This window comes from Callithrix jacchus, chromosome 3, assembly GCF_049354715.1.
Source record: "Callithrix jacchus isolate 240 chromosome 3, calJac240_pri, whole genome shotgun sequence".
Taxonomy (NCBI): domain Eukaryota; kingdom Metazoa; phylum Chordata; class Mammalia; order Primates; family Cebidae; genus Callithrix; species Callithrix jacchus.
This window is the reverse complement of record NC_133504.1, coordinates 8,469,359-8,490,281: the sequence shown is the minus strand read 5'-3', so window position 1 is coordinate 8,490,281 and position 20,923 is coordinate 8,469,359. Positions and strand designations below refer to the sequence as shown.

The following is a 20,923-nucleotide window of genomic DNA, read 5'->3' as shown; positions in this document are numbered from 1 at the left end:
TACTCCCACTCCCTAATCCACAGGGAACATCCTCCTTGAGTGGGCGTGAGTGGTGCTCACAGCACAGACCTGGGTCTGACTCTGTCATCCTGTCCGGGAGGTTTCTAGATGGCCGTTTTGTATCGTCACTGGATTTTCCTGGGTGTGTTATCTCAAACTATATTATAAGCTCCTGATGGCAGTGACTTGCAAACTTCTCTGATAACAGAGCACCCTTAGGAGCTTCCAAAACATGGAAATCTGTGTCCCATGCCTGTGCAGTGTGATGGCCTCGGCTGTGGCTTGGGCTTGGGAATTTGAAAACGAGTCCCCGGGGGATTCCAACATGCAGACAAGCTGAGGAGGCACGGCCTGCTGGCCGCCCTGGTATCCCCAATACATGCTAGGCAGCAAGCGCTAAAATAAGTATTTGTCAAACAAGCTAATGACTGACTTCTGGCCATGGCCCACATCACACAAGCCACCTGGTATAAAAATATGGGGGTCTTCCAGACCTCCCCTACCCTCTGCAGCCCGCCTACCTTCTACACGTAACACTTCCTTCCAGGAATTCTGAGGCCTTAAATGAACAGTGGCCCCAACTTACGGCTCTCGTACATTTCAGTCCCGACTCACTTCATGGACGATCATTTACTGAACACCTACTCTGGGTCGGAGAGACGAAGGCCTGGCCACCCTCCTCAGCCAGCTTCCCATGTTCGGGGGCAGCTACAGCCACCTGTGTGCCTGGATCCTCCAGCAGCTCTGCAATGTTGCAGGCATAAGGCTGACCAAAAGCTCGCTCAGGAAAAGTTAGGAAATATTCATTTTTATCTACAAATTCCATGTTTTAGGAGGTCTCAGTCCTGTGTCAAAAGGGGCGGTCTCTCCTGGCATTGCAGGAAAATCTAAAGAGACGAACAAGCTGGATTTCACTCATCAGAGAGTAATCCTCACTGGCCAGGGTGACCAGAGGCATGCCCCAGGACTTACAGGTCTCACAAGTCCTGAAGGCATGGGAGGACAAGGAAAGACAAAGAAGGGTTCGAGGCCCGTGATTGGGAAGTACAAGGTGTGGCCATGTGGGTGCTGGCCTTGGAGGGGCTCCCGTGGCCCCTTCTCCCCGGTGACCAGGATGCTCCAGAGCTGGGATTCATGCTGCTTGGTGTCAAAAACAATTACATGTCATTGTTTCTTTTATTTCCCCCTTGAGGGCAAAGCCCAGCCTAGGTTCTTTGTAACTCCCCCAGAGTCTAATGTGATGCCGTGAACATAACGGGTGTTAAATATTTATTGAATGAATAAAGGAGGAAATGCAGATTCCAATTATTGATGGAGACGTTGGGAAGTACTGAAAGTCCCCTTAAATTCAAATATCAAAAATATGCTCTCCCATCTAATAAATACTTTGTGATGGTGCTAGTATTAATATTCAGGACTATGGAGTCTCTACATCTGTTATGAAACACTATGATAGTGTCCTCTAAGACCTGTCACGCTGGCTGCAACTAGCTTCCTCTACCTCATCCCAGGCAGTTTGGGGCAAAATTTAACAGTATAGGTCTGGATTCATTAGTGAAAATTACCATATGAAACAGATTCACTTGGGCAGCATCTGACATCCCTGTGTATAGAAGGCGATTTATAGAAATAATGCACAGGATTCTAAACAGACTTCCTTTCTTTTAACCAAAAAAAATCACAAGACGAAGAATGTAAAGCTTCTTGTTAAAAAATATATATATGAATGTATGTATGCACACACACACACACACACACACACACACACACACATAAAGCTACTGGGCAATATGAACAATGGTGTGTTAATGAGACTCTAAAAGGAACAATCCAAAATCCCACATACACAAAACTGGACACTGAAGAACATGAAACTTCAGTGTTCAGTGGAGGTCATAAGGATCAATCGACCCCGGTCTCTCTAGCCATCCCCAGACTCGCCCCGCCCAGCCCTGACTGATGACCACTGGCTTCCCCAGCCCACACCTGTGGAGCTGAGGGGAGAAACTCCAACCCAAAGCAGCACCTGAGGCCACAACCCAGCCCCGCCCACCTCCTAACTCCCAGCCGCCTGTTGTGGTCCTGAAATCCAGCTTCACCCTTGTGGCTGCCACTCACCTCTCATCTCCAGGATCTCCACGGCCCTGCAACTCTGACCATCGCTGTCCCCCTGGCCACCCTGCACCTCCTTATGGGCCTGTTCCACCTGAGAAGACAGGACTCGGCCAGGCCTCAGCCCCCAGACTGTCCTCAGAGAGGAGACTGGGAAGAGTAACTGGATGACCCCCTCCAATTTGTTTAAAGCATGTAGGTCAGAGTAAAGTTTGGGGACTCATTTACTTGTGTCCACTGGCCATCCACACTGATCAAATGACAGGCACCTGTCAAATTCGCTTCAGGCCACAAAGAGCACTCAATGACTGCCTGGCCTGTGACAAGCTCACACCCGCCCTGGCAGGCCAGACCACCACAGGCCAGGCATCCTCCCCTCTGTACTCTCCCCCTCTGCCAGCGAGTATGGACAAAGAGCTTTGCAACAAGGGGCAGCACGAGGGCTCGAGGTCCAGTTTGCCACGTGGAAGCTGGGTAACACTCCACAGGGTGCCCGGGCGCTCTTGCAGTTTGCAGAAGTGAGGGTGGATCTGCGGAAGTGCATCTCCAGCTAACTAAATAAAAGCCATTTCAAACACACTAAGTTCATCCGACGTTTTTGCTTTTTTCCTGAGGTGTCCAGTTTCGTTCCTCAATCCTCCAAACAGCTGACTTTCTCCAAAACAAGCTTTTACTACCAAAACGTGGCCGCCTCTCCCGGGAAACGCAAGGCTGTGCTCCCAGCCCCTCCCTCCCTCCATCTCTGAGGGCACGTGCTTCTCTCTACTCGTTTTTCTCTGTAAGCATGCATACTTAGTCCTTAGTCTAAAGAGGTCTCACCATTTTAGGACTCTTTTTCTTCCTTTCAAGATGAAAATATCTTATCTACAACTGCTACTACAATTTATTTTTTAAATGGTTGTCTTCTGACTTTGTAAAGCAACTAGAAACGTAATTTCTAGTTTTCTCTAAAACAGTGTCTGTCAAACTGCAGGTCATGAAATCAGTTCAGGGAGTTACACCAGCTCTTTCTTCTTTTTTAAGGAAACAGGTAAGAAGGGAAGGATAAAGATCAGAATGGATCCCACATACAAGGTTAAATACTATTCCTAAAAATTATGTTTCAGGTGGCAACTGTGTTTGCTGGGTCGCCACATATCTACCAATTTCCATGGCATAGACAGTTTTTCACACAGCCAGTCTCCCACTCGCAACATGACATGGACTTGGGAAGCAGTGTGCACAGCTGGCTCTGATGACCTGATGGGAGCCAGCTCCACAGACCACCAGACGGTCTCATCATTATGAAAACCCAAGGTGCCTTCTGGGCTGGAACCTTTGGATTCACCTGCTCTCTTTGGACTCCTCTCTCCTCTTAAAACCTCTCAGGACCACCACACACTTGTGTTCTCCTTCTACTTTTCTGTAGGTCCTTTTATTTTTCCTGCCTTTGCAGGCACTTCCCAAGGTAAAATATTGGTCTTCGATTCTTCTCCTATAGTCACTGACTTTTATTTTTTAAGACAGACTTTTGCTCTTGTCACCCATGCTGGAGTGCAATGGCTGGATCTCAGCTCATTGCAACCTCCGCCTACTGGGTTCAAGCGATGATTCTCCTGCCTCAGCCTCCCGAGTAGCTGGGATTATAGGCGCCTGCCACCATGCACACCTAATTTTTGTATTTTTTAGTAGAGCTGGGGTTTCACCATGTTGGCCAGGCTGGTCTCAAACTCCTGGCCTCAGGCGATCCACCCGCCTCAGCCTCCCAAAGTTCTGGGATTACAGGCCTGAGCTACCGCAACTGGCCAGTCACTGACTTTAAGAATCCATCTGTTCACAGATTCTCAGACACTAGATCCATCTGTAAAACCCTGAAATCTGATATCTAGCCATAACTGCCCATCTTACCCCAGGCCTTTTCTTTTGGATGGTCTGGGGCTTCCGTGTACCTTTCCTCTATGGGTTGAATAGCTCTTATCCAAAATGGGAGCAGTATTGTTTCAGATTTCAAACTTAAAAAAAAAAAAAATTTTTGCATTATACTTACCAGGTGAGCATCTCAAATCCAAACATCTGAAATCCGGAGTGCTCCATGAGCATTTCCTTTGAGTGTCATGCTGGTGTTCAAAAGGCTTCAGATTTGGGGACAGGTACAGTAGCTCATGCCTGTAATCCCAACACTTTGGGAGGCCAAGTGGGGGAGATCATTCGAGCCGAACAGTTCAAGACCAGCTTAGGCAACACAGTAATAGCTCGTCTCTACTAAAAACCAAAAAACGTAGCCAGGTATGGTGGCATGTACCTGTATAAAGCTACTTGGGAGGCTGAGTGGGGAGGATCGCTTGAGCCCAGGAGGTCAAGGCTGCAATGAGCTGCGTTTGTGCCACTGCACTCCAGCCTAGGCAACAGAGCAAGACCCTGTCTCAAAAAAAAAAGTTTCAGATTTTGGATTTTTGGATTTGGCACGCTCAATCTGTATCACAAACATTCCACAGCTATTTGACAGCAGTAAGCAAAGGAACCTTTCCCTAGTGTCAACGTTTTTGTTGTATTGCCTGGATGAACTGCAGCAAGAGCTACAAACATACCTGGTGCAAAAACTAACCGAGAAGTCGCTGTCAGTTTTTTTTTTTTTTTTTTTTTGAGTCGGAGTTTCGCTCTTGTTACCCAGGCTGGAGTGCAATGGCGCGATCTCGGCTCACCGCAACCTCCGCCTCCTGGGTTCAGGCAATTCTCCTGCCTCAGCCTCCTGACTAGCTGGGATTACAGGCACGCGCCACCATGCCCAGCTAATTTTTGTATTTTTAGTAGAGACGGGGTTTCACCATGTTGACCAGGATGGTCTCGATCTCTTGACCTCGTGATCCACCCACCTCGGCCTCCCAAAGTGCTGGGATTACAGGCTTGAGCCACCGCGCCTGGCACTGTACGTTTTTATATTTGTAGTAGGAATAAGGACCAAGTATCTCAAAGATAAAGTGTCTAGGAAGTATTCATAAGTTAGTCAAAACCATAAAAAAGGTAAAATGTTCAACCTAAAATTACACATCTATAGCTAAGCAAGAAGCAAAATAAATCTGCAAACACTACATATTATTTGACAAGCACAAAGAATGACACAGAACCCTTCAGTTATGCCCTACCTTGTTTAAAAGGAAAAGACTCAGATGCTGAAAATATCAGATTAATGCTTATAAGGTCCTTGCCTGCCAGAAGAGAATCTCTGTTTCAGATAATTAGGAGACAATTCATATGCTTGGGTTTTTCTTTTCTTTTCTATTACTAACTGTCAGAATTCAGAACCGCATTAACCTTGGGCCGCTGAGAAGACACTGTATAATTAGAAAACTGTATTTTTCAAATTCTCTCTTACTAGGACTTGATTAATCCTTACTGTCTCATGTAGGCGGTTCTCTAGAAGTTTGACAAATTAACAGGATATATTCCATCCTTCGTTAGATTTAAGAGTTCAACGTTTTATAGATTTGGCTTTCACCTCATTTGATATGAGACTAATACAATATCTATTTTAGACTGTAGTATTATGATGGTTACTCAGGTCTGTTTAAAAACCCTAAATAATGCTAAACAAATTCTAATTCTTACACAAATAATTTAGCAGTGATGGTGTTATTCTACCCTCAAATGATCTTCATCTGCCCTGGAGATGTGACAGGAACTACTGGGGCCTGAGAACATTTGGAGTCAGGAAAATGAAGATTCCAACCTACTTAAAGAAACTCTGCAGCTTGCTTAAAAATCCCTCATTTTTAGTGACACAGGATTTTCCTTAAAGAAAACGACATCCTTAGACCTGAGGGCTGTTCTGCTAAGGCTGACCCGAACAGGTGGCAGCCTTGTGTGGCGACTCCTGCCAGGGTCGGGGTCAGAAGGCCAGGCATGGAGCACCTGCTGCCATGGAGAACAGACCTGCAACGCCTTCTGCCGCCACCCCAGGCTGAGGCATTCGAAGCACCGACAGTTCTGTTCACTGACAAGACAAGGGTCAGGACTCGAGCCAAGAAGCGTCTGCTCGCGGCCTTCTGGAATGAAAAGGTGGGTAGCATCACCCTCTATCATTTCTACTGGGTTCCCACCCTGCAATTAACAAGTGACATGAAATGGCATACCCAAGTTCAAGGTTGACCCATGCATTTAAAAAAATAACTCAGTAGTAATTTACAGGATCTTCTACTTCCATTCTGATGGCAAAGCTTTTTGTCATTACTTCCTGAAGTTAGGGCCTAAGTGTTTTTATTTCTGGGGTCCTACAGTTATCAGAGTTACTAAACCTGTCACATTGTCTCTGGGAGCACAGGCACGCCCACCCCGACCCCCAGCTGTCCACAGATGCCTGATAGAAACTTCCGCTGAGGGATGGGGTACATGCTGCCTCCTCTAACTGATCCATATATGGAACTGCTTCACAGCTTCAGGAAGTAAAATGGAATTTCAACTACTTGTTTCTTAATTATTGAAAGATATCCTGACAGGACCTCATATGTCACTGCCAGCCTCCCGAGTACCTATCCTTCACGTCAATAATTTAACAACAGAATAGCCGTGACAATTAAGCCCCCCACCCCACCCCTATAGAGTACCTTTTCCCAAAAGCTTATAAAGTGTCCCCAGTTATGGCTTCCCCAAAATTCAAAGCAAAGATTTCTAGAATTTAGTCCCAAATAATGTCACCCTTCTATCTTACCTCTCCTGCATGAAGTTCCTATTAGTAAAGTAGCAATCTGGTTGATTATCAGGATTTTCAAATGATCTGAAACAAAGATGGAACTGGGGAAGGGAGTACCATGTAGAAATCCACAGATATCACTTCTCTAAGGCAGTCCCACCAGATAGGCCCCTCTGCTCGCTGCCCCTTCCCCATTCAGGCCCTACCTTCCTCCTGCCAGCCTGTAAGACTGCTCCAAAGCCTATGTCCCTCTAAGCCTGCTCACACAGAGCCCTGTCCCCCACCCAGCCCTTAGTAACGGGGCTGGAACAAGAAGAGAAAACAGTTTAAAACTTTGGCAGTTTCCGGACCCCTTCCTGACACCTTACACTAAAATTAACTCCACATGGATTAAAGACTTAAACATAAGACCTAACACCATAAAAACCTAGAAGAAAATCTAGGCAAAACCATTCAGGACATAGGCGTAGGCAAGGACTTCATGACCAAAACACCAAAAGCATTGGCAACAAAAGCCAAAATAGACAAATGGAACCTAATGAAACTCCACAGCTTCTGCACGGCAAAAGAAACAGTCACTAGAGTGGATCGGCAACCAACAGAATAGGAAAAAATTTTTGCAATCTACCCATCTGACAAAGGGCTGATATCCAGAATTTACAAAGAACTCAAACAGATTGACAAGAACAAAACAAGCAAGCCCATTCAAAAGTGGGCAAAGGATATGAACAGACACTTTACAAAAGAAGACATACATGAGGCCAACAAACATATGAAAAAATGCTCATCATCACTGGTCATTAGAGAAATGCAAATCAAAACCACATTGAGATACCATCTCACGCCAGTTAGAATGGTGATCATTAAAAAATCTGGAGACAACAGATGCTGGAGAGGATGTGGAGAAATAGGAACACTTTTACACTGTTGGTGGGAGTGTAAATTAGTTCAACCATTGTGGAAGACAGTGTGGCAATTCTTCAAGGACCTAGAAATAGAAATTCCATTTGACCCAGCAATCCCATTACTGGGTATATATCCAAAGGATTATAAATCATTCTACTATAAGGACACATGCACACGAATGTTCACTGCAGCACTGTTTACAATAGCAAAGACCTGGAACCAACCCAAATGCCCATCGATGATAAACTGGACAGGGAAAATATGGCACATATACACCACGGAATATTATGCAGCCATCAAAAACGATGAGTCCATGTCCTTTGTAGGAACATGGATGAACCTGGAAACCATCATTCTCAGCAAACTGACACAAGAATAGAAAACCAAACACCTCATGTTCTCACTCATAGGTGGGTGTTGAACAATGAGAACGCATGGACACAGGGAGGGGAGCATCACATACTGGGATCTGTTGAGGGGAAATAGGGAAGGGACAGCGGGGGGTGGGGAGTTGGGGAGAGACAGCATGGGGAGAAATGCCAGATATAGGTGATAGGGAGGAAGGCAGCAAATCACACTGCCATGTGTGTACCTGTGCAACAATCTTACATGTTCTTCACATGTACCCCAAAACCTAAAATGCAATTAAAAAAAAAAAAAAATGTTTGCAGTATCCTATGCATGTTCTGATAAGTTCTGGCTGCAGACTGGCCTGAGCAGGGGGCAGAGCTCCACAGGGCTGAGTGTGGGCTGCAGGATGGAGGCGGGTCTGGTCCCTGCAGAGCTCACACCAGCTAGGTGTGAAAGCAGCAGCAGCAGCCCGAGTGCAAGCTGAAGCAGTACAGTAGGACTGATGAAGGAGCGCTGAGAAAAAGCAGGAAATAGGGTTCCAGGCACTGCTCGCAGGTACAAGGGGAACTAAATCTTCAGGCAACACTGTTTCTGCACAAAAATGTATTTGGATTACAAATGTCTTTTCGGAACAAACGGATTTCAATTCTAGGATTTGCCTACACAAAGGTAACACCCTGTTCAGGTTCCAGCCTCTCTCAGCCACGAATAGGAAAAAATGATACCCGCCCCTTCCCATCTCACAGGGTCACAGGAACAGCAAGTGAGGGACATGGTAGGAGAATGCTGTGTGAACTGCAAAGCACTCTGCAAATGAGGCCCTTGTCACTAGCACTCAGAACTGGATCTGTTTTCTGAGAAAGACACTGGGTAGCAGGAACCGGATCTTCCTGAGCAGAGACAGCAGGTGACAGCGCTTCTGGCTCCCCGACCACACTGCCCCAGACAGCCTACCTGTCCTCTGAATCCAGACACTCCTGCCCCCAGCCCAGCCCCACACACAGTGTGACCTTTCTACTCAGAAGATAAAGTAACTGAGCCCCCCCACCACGGAGGGACACATGATTCCCTCTGTGGAGAGGCATGAGACATGATTCCATGCCTGGAGAGGCATGGCAGTGTAAATCTGTGTGGGAAATAAAAACAAGAAACGGGTGACGCGGAGAACCCACCACAGGCCTGGAAAATGTCTGGGTCTGCTCTGTTTCCACCCTGTGCCCAGGGAGGAGGTCTCTGCTAGAAGAAAATGACATTAAAAAGGAATTCTACCAAGGTCTGGGGAGAAAATAAGTCACTCACATAAAATGCAGCCCCATCTTCCAGGGTCCGAGGGAAGCCTCCCCTACCAGGGCGCCCATCTGCCTGCCCACGGCCCAGGCCCCCGAAGGCTGAGGCATGAACTTCTGTCTCCACTCCTGGGGCAATGCACTCCCAGGTCTTGGAGACCCCTGGTTCTGCCTGTCTCCTCTGCTTCCTCCTTACCATGTCCTCACACACTGCCCCCAACCTACAAGCCAAGCATTTTCTTCGGCCTCAGCCTCCAGACCTGAAAAACAAAAAAATCCCTCTCCAAGAACTGTCACAAAGACTAACCTCTGTTAAGAGCACAGCATAGAGGAGCTACTTGCCACAGGTGAGTGCTCCCCACCCACTCCCACGTGTGCTCACCTGAGACCAGACTGTTCTGGACTACCCAATCCAGCCTGCCTGCGAGAATACCCATTTCTTTCTCCCTCTCTCCTGCTCTGCTGCCCATCCTGCCCCCTTCCTCGCTGCCTCTCACTAAAGCTGCGGGTGACAACTCCCTGCGCCCAGGGGAGCCACTTAGCCCCAACGGTAGTGCTCCGGGCTAAAGAGATTTCTGACTGTGGTAGGGCCATTACTGGTAATAAAGCCTCGGGAACTCTAATTACACTGCCTCCCTATGTGCTGAGGGCACACAATCAGGTCAGGAGGAGGAGGATGTGGAAAGAGCCGTACTGCACCCAAGGTGGGCCATGCCAACTCCCTTCTCACTGTTCATGTGAAACGCACTCGTGATGCCTACTATGCACCGCAACAGCACCAGGAGAAACGGAGCATTAATCAGCGCTGATAGCGCGGTGATGCAAATATGCAGCGCGGAGCTTAAAAGCCTCCTCTGCGTGTTCATAGCGCTTAGAGGTGAACTGCGCTTCAGCACCGGGCACTGGAGGAGGAGTAGGGACATGTCTGTTCTAATTAATTCCGGCTCTACCTGGCCCGCCTCAGGCAGCGCGCTCATCCTGTTTCAGCAACTAGTAAATGGGGAGCAACCGCCCAACTCACGGGTCTCAGGTAAGATGTGAGCTCCTGACACTGCCCTACATTCCTAGGACGTTCCTCTCCCACCCCACACAATCACGGCTCTCCCAGCTCTCCCACAATCCAAACTCCCAGCTCTCTCCGCCGATGGCCTTGCTTCCTCCTTCGCTGGAATGCCACAACTGATCGCCACCCTGCCTTTCCCTTCAGGACCCTGCGACTGCTGTCCTCCCGCCGCCCCGCTCAGTCCTTCCTCTTGTTACCAACCAGGGCGTCTTGAGAGGCCGATCCTCACAGCCTTGAACACCTGGCCTCTGCTCCAGAAATCTCTGCCTCACTCTCTGCTTGGACTAGTCCCATCAGCAAGTCAATGTCTGCTGCAGAAAAGCAAAAACTAGATTCTTCCATCCTACAAACCATGCAGTCCTTTCCCTTGGCCTCATCTGCATTCCAGCTGCCGCTCCACTACTCTGCTCTCTTCTCGGCCACACATCCCACAGCCCGATCTGAGTAACGCCATCCCCATTGCCTCACCCTGTTCTGCCAGTGGCTCCAGTGTGGCCTCCAACGCTACTCCTCTGCTGAAACCACACTTGGCGGTATCACCCAGGATCTCCATATTGCCGAACCCCTGGAAATGTTTTCATCTTAGGCCTCTCAGCAGCCAGCAGCCTGACACAGCTAAGACGCCCTCCTTCTTTTTTTTTGAGACAGAGTCTCGCTCTTCTGCACAGGCTGGAGTGCAGTGGCATGATTCCGGCTCACTGCAACCACTGCCTCGCAGGTTCAAGTGATTCTCCTGCCTCAGCCTCCTGAGTAGCTGGGACTATAGGTGTGCACCACCACACCCAGCTAATTTTTGTATTTTTAGTAGAGACGGGGTTCACCATGTTAGCCAGGATGGTCTTGATCTCTTGACCTTGTGATCCACCCACCTTGTCCTCCCAAAATGAGGCCCTCCTTAAAACACTGCTCTGTGTGCTCCTTCTCATGGGCCCTTCTTCCTCCATCTACCTTAAGCACTGGAGCCCTCAGAGCTCAGCCACGCCTACTCTTCCTGCCTCTGCACATACTCCCTCGATCAGCCACCCAGGTTGCTGGCACTGATATACTTGTACTGACACAGTCAGCCTGGACTAATCCCCAACTCATACACCCACCTGACCCCCCAACCCTTTGCAGGGAGCTCTCATGGGCATCTCAGCCTTCAGGTGTCCAAATCTTCCTTGATCGTCCCAAAACCTTGCTTCTCTTTCTCAGTATGCCTTTACAGTTGCTGTTTCCAGAACTGTTTGGGGGGAGTCAATCCGCCTCTCCCACTCTTTATCATGCTATCTTCCTGATGTTGCCCCTAAAATATACCCTATCTCCAGCCAAGCCTTTCCAGCCCCAGCACCCACCCTCGCACCATCACCTCCGGGCTGGCAAGTCCCTATTTCCACTCTTGCCCCAGCACAATCCAGTTCATACACACAAGCTGTCCTAGTTTGTTTGGGCTGCTCTAACAAGTATCTTACACTTGTAGCTTCTAAACATCAGAAATGTATTTCTCACAGCTCTGGAGGCTGGAAGCTGGCAGATTCCGTGGCTGGCCCCTTCTCAGTCAAAAAGAAAAAAAGTGACTTCCTGAGAAAGGAATCTTAAATAATATCGGTTTATTTCGTTAATGTCTACGTCCTCCACAATTAATCTGCAAACTCTCCAAAAACAGAGACCCTCCCGTGGCATTCTGTTGACTCTGCAGAGTACCTGGCATGTAAAACACGTAATAAATGCCCTAGAAGTATCTGCTGAACGAATGAATGACTACATGTGACGGTGTTCTGAAAAAAGCCAATGCATATAAAATACAGTTACAGTTTTTAAAAAGAAAGCGAGATGACTCCAGAGAGCATCCCCATCACCAGCAGACAACTAAAACTGGCAAGAGAATAAGTGACTCATTAGTACTTATTTGAATTCCTAAAAAAAAATATAAGTAGAAGGGAAAACGACAGAAGAATTCTGCTTCCCTTTATTCACCTAAACTCAAAATTAATGGCATTTTGAACAAAGTCTTTTAATTGCAGAATTAAAAAATTCATGCTCAGTTATCATATTCAATACTTTAAATTTACTATGGCATCGATCATTTGAAAGAAGCACAGAGATAAAATTTACACCTCCACTAACGGGCTGGTGGCGACGCTTCAGACAGGGTCAGCAGAGGAGTGTCCATTCTGTTGCATTCCAACTCCCTTGCTTTTACCAATATCCTGCATTTATCACAGGGATTTCCTAATGCCACACGAGTATCGCTGTTTCAATAAATATTGTCATGCTGGCTAGTTCTCAAAAGAATTTCTAAAGTCCTTTTTTTTTTTGAGACAGAGTTTTGCTCTTGTTACCCAGGCTGGAATGCAATGCCGTGATCTCGGCTTACCGCAACCTCTGTCTCCTGGGTTCAGGCAATTCTCCTGCCTCAGCCTCCTGAGTGGCTGGGATTACAGGCATGCGCCACCATGCCCAGCTAATTTTTGGTATTTTTAGTAGAGACGAGATTTCACCATGTTGACCAGGATGGTCTCGATCTCTTGACCTCGTGATCCACCCGCCTCGGCCTCCCAAAGAAGTCCTTTTTTTCTAATGGTCTAAGAGGTTACTCTTATCTCCAAAGAGTTTTAAGTGTGTCCCATGTATTCACATATTCTCTTTCACTTAGACATAGGATCTTTTTCTTAATTCTTTTGAGATAGGGTCTCTCACTCTGTCACTCAGTCTGGAGTTCAGTGGTGCAATCTTGGCTCACTGCTGCCTTGGCCTCATGGGCTCGAGCGATCCTCCCACCTCAGCCTCCCTGGAGTAGCTGGAACTACAGCTGCACACCACAACCCCTGGCTAATTTTTGTATTTTCGTAGAGAAGAGATTTAGCCACATTGACCAGGTTGGTCTTAAACGCTGGAGCTCAAACGATCCACCTGCCTTGGCTTCCCAATGTGCTGGGATTACAGGTGTGCACACCATACCCAGCTAGGATTTTTTTCCTTTCTTTTTTTGAGACAGAGTCTTGCTCTGTTGCCCAGGCTGGAGTGCAGTGGTGCGATCCTCAGCCTCCCAGTTCAAGCGATTCTCCTGCCTCAGACTCCCAAGTAGCTGGGACTACAGATGCGTGCCACCATGCCTGGCTAATTTTTTTTTTTTTTTTTTTTTTTTGTATCTTTAGTAGAGATGGGTTTCATTGTGTTAGCCAGGATGGGCTCAATCTCCTGACCTTGTGATCTGCCCGCCTCGGCCTCCCAAAGTGCTGGGGTTACAGGCATGAGCCACTGCACCCGGCCAGATTTTTTTCTTTATTGCTGTTATCCAACCTTTTCTCATCCAATGTCTTTTAACCTCCATGTCAGTGGAGTAAACTACAGTCTGGCCCTCCCCTCCCTCTCATGCATCCTGTCTCCATCTAGTTTTTATTCATCTTAGAACCACACCAGACTTTAATGGTAGAGGGGAAAGAGGACAAGGAGCCTGTGTCTATTAATTCATCCATATGTACACATGCACGTTCTTCCTGTGTCGTTGTCTCCAGCAGCTTTTTACAGCTCTGCTTTGGCCAAGAATACTTTCAGAATCCTGTAAGCTGAGAAAGAGATACTAATCTACTGCAATCAAAGCTATAATACTTATATTTTTCCCCGGAATAAGAGAACTGGAGGAGTCTTCAGTGATAATTTACTTCATAGAGATGTTGAGAAATAAATGTCAGGTGTGCCTCTAACAACACAGTCACTGGGCATAAACAGACCAAACCCGGAACCTGTGGCTCCTTATGGCAGCGCCGGGATTCTGTGTGAATATGGTAATTGTTGTTTTAAGCACTGTGGGGCTTTACTTAGCTAATGTGTATACTACAGACATGTATATCCCTATTCAGATTTTTTAAAAAGACTTCAGAAAGTATAAGCAAAAAGCAATACAAACACTTGCAAAAATCTCTGAGAACTAGGTTTTATTGTGTCTTTCTGGACGCAAACAATATATTCATATTCTGCCTTTATATAGTATTAACAAAGCTTCTGAAGGGAGATTCTGGATGAAAAAAACTCAAAATACAATAAAGCTTTAGTCATTCAGGCCGGTTTCAGAGAAGATCAGTCAAAATCAGCACAATTGACATAGAACAGATCACCAGAATCAAGACTATGAGAGTAATCATTCTCAGGTAACCACACTGGACAGCGACCTCCGTGTTTCTAAGCAAAGACTTTGCAAACTTAAAGAAATAAAGAAGTGGCTGGGTGTGGTGGCTCAAGCCTGTACTATTAGCACTTTGGCAGGCTGAGGTAGGCGGGTCACCTTAGGTCAGGAGTTCGAGACCAGCCTAGCCAACATGTTGAAACCCTGTTTCTACTAAAAATATAAAAATTAGCCAGGCGTGGTGGTGTGTGCCTGTAATCCCAGGAGGCTAAGGCAGGAGAACTGCCCGAAACCTGGAGGTGGAGGCTGCAGTGAGCAGAGATCATGCCACTGTACTCCAGCCTGGGCGACAGAGCAAGACTCTGTCTCAAAAAGGAAGAAATAAGGAAGTTACACTTTTCATTAGAAATATCCATTTACATTCAGATCATTATTGTGCTCAAATACTTAACATAGTTGTTTTCTAAAATAGGTTGCATGTGCCCTGACATTTTATCAAGGCTACTAATTTTTCAACAAACCTTTTATCTTGAGAAATTACAGTACAAAGATAAGCTTCAGCCCACTTCCGAAAACCTTGGAACCACTATCTTAAATTAAGTTTTATTTCAAACTTCTATGAGGTGCACTGACTCAAAAATCACTTTTTATAGAAAAGAGACATGTGTGTATTTTCATGGTTAGGTCCAATCCCCATAGATGAGCATTTCAGCTTTTCCTACATGTGTTCTTCAGAACAAGGAGTCATTTTGTTACTATATGTCTTCTGTAGATATTCATAATGAAATAATACTCTCTAGCACTTTAAAAATAATTAACTCTGTAACTATAAAAATACATAAACATCAAATAAATTGTATCAAAATAGCATTATTCTTTTCCAAAAACTGTTTATAAACAATCATATCTTAAAGTAAAACATGCTTATATGGAGCTGGTGGGAGAAGACTGACATATACACTAGTGTCTTCCTCTGTTCATCTAAAACCCCACACAATCACACCTGAGTTTGCCCCTTGATTCATAAAAAATAATCTACTTAATGTCTTTCCTATGCAACTGTTTGAAGGTTTTCCATTGATTATATAAGTTGTTTTGTACAAAAGCCCCTAATTAGACCTGCTGTCAGCCCACACTACTAGATGGCCAGGCAGGGGAAGAGACGCAGGAAGCTGTAAGTGAAATTAAATTCTGCAGGAAAAGCAACAACAGCAAGTTATCAAATTCATGGGCTGACTAACAAAATCAGAGGACATTCAATTTCAGGACTGAAAGAACAAATTTGATCTTAATTACTAAGAAGCTCTTACAAGTTGTGAGGAAGTCACAGCTTAAGAAGGATCAGCCTCCTAACTTCTTGATAAATTAGTTTCTCAAGACTAACCTTTCGGATGCCAAAGAAAGATACAACATGCATGGCAGTCAGGAAAATGTCAGTGTTCAAGGGGGAAAAGTAAATGGCTAAGTAATCACAAAAATGACATCTATGCATGCTTAACAACACGCTAAGTCTGAGAAATAAAGATGAAATTTAAATAGAGAATTGAAAGAAGCACTGCCCCACACTGGCAAGAGTGTTTAAGGTGCTCTGCTGAACTCTTTAGCCTTAATGAATCCCAGGTTTTTCAGCATTTTCCTTCCCAGCATTATATCCTTTGTAGGGTATCCCTGTAGACATAGGAACTGACTCTGGTAAGGGCCCCTCATCTCTATTTCTGCCCAAGGCACTGAGAGTGAGGCCACTCCCCACCCTTGGGGACATGGAGACTCTATGGTCGCTTCCCTGGTACAGTGAGATGCAGCAGGCTGAGCAATCCTGGCTCCGTGGTCCATTGGGTGAGGGAGGAGGCCAAGCACAGAGGCACTCGCCAAAACCCAGAGCCCTTTGCCAGCAGAAATCAGCAAGGCTGCACGTGCTGAGCAGCTGGATACATGTGGCGGGCATTGCTAAAAAATTCCCTTAAGTTTCAAAACGGGAACAAGTTAATTCTCCAAGTCTCTAGTATGTAAACCATGTCATCAAAGCTGGTTATGAGAACCCAAGGAAAGAGTGATATCTGAATCACCAAGAGCATTTTACCTCCATTTGATAAAATTGGTGTTTTGATTAAATGTGCTTCACTGTAATGAATTCTACAAAGAAAAAGGAATGAAAAATGTCAACTGAGAACTTCATCATGGGTTTGGCAACCCACCTCCTCATAAAAATAAGAATCTTCCCAAGTTTTTTAATCTGGTAAATTAGATAAATCTGCTGCTTCCCGGTTTTTTAATTGTCATTCATCTGAAAAGGTTCTTAGTATAATAACATTGCCTTCTTCCTGCCACTTAGAGTTACTGACATCATATTATCATTTAGATTTTTCAGGAAAAGGAAGGAATAAAAAGCTTCTTTAGCAGAGGGAATTTTCATTTTCCACATTAATACTACATTATAATAAAATAGTCTTATGAAGTTTTGATCCCAAGGCTGAAAGAACAAAAACACCCCTTAAAAATACCTCTCTAGAGACGCATCCCAGGAAAAGCTCTGTCTTCCTATCATGTTACAAGAAGTGTGTGTTTTCCTTCTCCCTACAAGGCGTCAATCAGGACTAACGACTTCCGACTTACGGAATTAATAAAGCAATATTAAGTTGCATGTTATTTGGTGAGCTCAAATTTACACAATTCTCAAGTTCCCTGTCGCAGTCCCTTGGGGCTACTATAACAAAGTCTCATAGACTGGGTGGCTGAGAAACAGTGGACATTTATTTCTCACAGTTCTGGAGGCTGGAAGTCAGGACACCAGCATGGTCCGTTCTGGCAAGGTCCCCTCTCAGGGCTGCACAGAGCCATCTTCTTCTCCTATCCTCACACATGGAAGACAGTAACAGAGCTCTCTGGGGTCCCTTGTAGAAGGGCACTAATCCCATTCAGGAGAGCTCCACCCTCATGGCCTAATTACGTCCCCCCAGTCCCCACTTCCAAATATCAGCCCATTGGAATTCGGGTTCCAGCATGTGAATGTGGGAAGAGACACATTCAGTCCACTGCACTCCCCTATGAAGAAACATTACAGTGAGCCATGCACATGGCTTTCTGCATGCCAGGCACAGGCCACCCCTCCCGAGCTCCTGATCTCTGAGGAGTTATTTTATCAGAGCCTCAGTCTGATCAACTGCAAAAAAAAAATGAGAAGATGATTAGCATTTCAGTACAGCTGAATTCCTGTGCCCCACAGGAGAGACACACAGAGGCAGCAGGAAGAGCACTGACCTCGGAATTAGGAGATGTCAGCTGATGTGTGGGCACAGAGCCCTGAGACACTACTGAGGTATCACAAGGGGTCCAAGCATATCCACAACTGGATAAATGCCAGGCCCAGGATATACATCAACTTTCCCCAAACATACACAAATGCTATCCGATTAAGGAAATTCAGATGGACGTAAACGGTTATTGATATAAAGTGGTTTTTGTCATTGTGCAGTTTCTTACTCAAAAGATAGTAAGAATTTAGCATTATGCAAGGGTCCTAGAAGGTTTCTGGCATTTAAAAGAGGGTCCCGTACATTCAGAAGAGTTAAAAATCATTGGTCTAGAACTCAAGATCATCTCTAAAGGGATTAACACATCACCTATGAATCTACCCTTCTCGCGACAGCAGCTTAGTCTCCGTTAATGTAGATGAGGAAAGAATGGGTTAAGCTACCAACTCCAGGCAGTAACCCCTTATTTTATACATTCATTTTGAAAATCTTGGCTGGGTGCATTGGCTCATGCCTGTAATCCCAGCGCTTTGGAAGGCCAAGGCAGGTGGATCACCCGAGGTGAGGAGTTTGAGACCAGCCTGACCAGCATGGAGCAACCCCATCTCTACTAAAAATACAAAATTAGCAGGGCATGATGGTGCATGCCTGTAATCCCAGCTACTCAGGAGGCTGAGGCAGGAGAATCGCTTGAACCCAGGAGGCGGAGGTTGCAGTGAGCCAAGACTGCGCCACTGCACTCCAGCCTGGGCAACAAGAGTAAAACTCTGTCTCAAAAAAAAAAAAAAAAAATTAATTTTGAAAAACTCAAAACAAAAGCAGAAAAAAAAGACTTTACATTTGAGTCAATTAGCAGCAGACATTTCTGTTACGTCCCAGGCAATCCACACATTTCCCTCTGTGTGTCCTGAAAAGCCTTGGCAAGGCAACAAAGAGTGTACATTTTACACAGTCATCATCATTTAGACTTAAAGGCTGTCTTTACCGTATTATGGCAGTAGTAATACTAAATGCCTTTTGAAAACCATTTAATACCTTCTACAACTTTTATGGTACATCAAATTACAAGCCTACTCTTGTGAAAGAAAATTGTCGGCATTCTAACATAGCTACATATAAAATGAATAATTGACAAGTAAGGGCAAAGAGCTTTGAAAACCTAGAGGTATCATATGGATGATAAAAAATAATGCAGACAGACAACCAGTGCCCGGCAACTCCGCGGCTGTTCAATAAAAAACAATCAGTGAAGTTGGACAAATACCTACGTAGGTTTTTAAAAGAATTCCTTCTAGAAAGGGGCTCTGAAAGGTACTGTCCTCAATTTGGACAAAAGGCAGCGTCTCCGAACAAACAACATCAGCTACTAGGGAAGTCAGGGAGCACTGTGAAGGCTGGGGTTTGGCGGGAGGTGCTGGAATCTACTATGTGGCCCTTGGCGTCTAGGTCACTGCTTACAGATCTGCCTGGGGCTCACAGTGACTGAAGAAGGCACAGGTCTCATTGGAAGGGCCATTCACTGCCCACCAGAGACCCCTGTGCACTGTCCAACCACAGGTATCTTTTGCACCAACTTGAATACGACGGACTGACATCCCAGAATGCCTCCATATCGAAGTTCAGCATAAGGGCCAGTATTTCACTGTCTAGACTGGGTGCAATACTGACTGTGGCTGTCACACATTTCAGGGCAGATCTTTCATATATCGACCCTCTCCTTTCACCATTTTTACATGGAACATTGAACCGTACCGTGAAAAATTATGTTTGCATGGACTTAAAAACAACTAATCACTTCCCTTTTTTCTTACCACCAAAAGCTTACAGAATCAAAATCAGGATGACAAAAAGTTTCTCTAAGTCACCACATTTTTCTAATGAGTCATCCACCAGCACCAGCTCTGAAGCTGGGGCTGAGAAGACAGTCTTACCCTCCCCCCATCTGATCCTCTCTTCCCACTCCTCGAGGGACGGGTGAGGTTGAATGGAGGATCTGACGGTTCAGTCCCCTTCATCTCCCCTTCATCGTAAAGTACTTTTCCCACCTTGGAAACCCTGAGGCTTGGTAAAGTACTTTTCCCACCTTGGAAACCCTGAGGCTTCACAGTCCTCAATTCCTCCTCTCCCTCCAGGTACCTTTCCTTTTTCTTTCAAACATGGAGGAGTTGCCCCTAAGCAATTCAGAAAGAAATGTATGGGGCTTATTTAACATGACTGAGGTCCAGGAACATTAGTAAAAGTGTGTAAATTAGACTAAAGTAGACTTGGAATTCTTCATTGAAAAACATAGAGGAAAACCTCCCGAGAGACTCAACAGAGAAGTGTTTATCAGGCCTTGGCCTAAGTTTCCTGAAGGCACAATCTTTCCCATTTGGATGGCCTCCAACAGCGCCAGTCTGTTCATTTTCAGACATAAAATACAGGACCTAGCCTTACAAAAAATCACCAACCTGCAGGCGCAGCATGATTTGCTTCTTTTCCGGCATTAGCTGCATATTCTCCAAGTAATACAAGGAAAAAGTAAGGCTGTGGCTGGACCCTCCCAGGCAATCTCTGAAGGAATTTTCCCCGGGGCTCAGACGGGCAACAAATTCTAAGAAGCACACTTCCCTAATCGCAAGGTAAAAATCCAGAGACAGTCAAGCCAAAGCTTTACAGTTCCACTCTTGCGGCTTGTTTTTTTTTTTTTTTTTTTTGAGATAGAGTCTCATTCCGCTGCCCAGGCAGGAGTACAGTGGTGCAATCTCAGCTCACTGCAACTCCTGCCTCCTGAGATCAAGCGATTCTCCTGCCTTAGCCTTCCGGGCAGCTGGGATTACAGGCACCCACCACCATGCCTGGCTAATTTTTGTATTTTTAGTAGAGATAGGGTTTTACCATGTTGGCTAGGCTGGTCTCAAACTCCCAACCTCAGGTGATCTGCCCGCCTTGACCTCCCAAAGTACTGGGATTACAGGTGTGAGCCATCGCGCCCAACCTCACTTCTTTCTTTTGGTCTGACCACAGCCCACTGTGAAATTGCAGCATCCCCTGAAACTCGAAGAAGTAACTGAATCCTCCATCTCCTGATGTCTAGCTCACAGTTTGATTCCTGCTTCCCAGAGATGAGCTTGAGCCAGATGTTCTCATCAGGCACGCCAGCCGAATGGAGCCTACTTCTCATCAGACCAAAGCCCGAACCAG

At 45.8% G+C, this 20,923-nt stretch overlaps 1 protein-coding gene across 10 annotated transcripts in view; it reads right to left on the bottom strand.

The window, feature by feature from the left end:
- Positions 1-20,923, bottom strand: part of DCTD (dCMP deaminase) — a 104,841-nt gene that overhangs the window by 80,763 nt on the left and 3,155 nt on the right. The window lies entirely within an intron of this gene.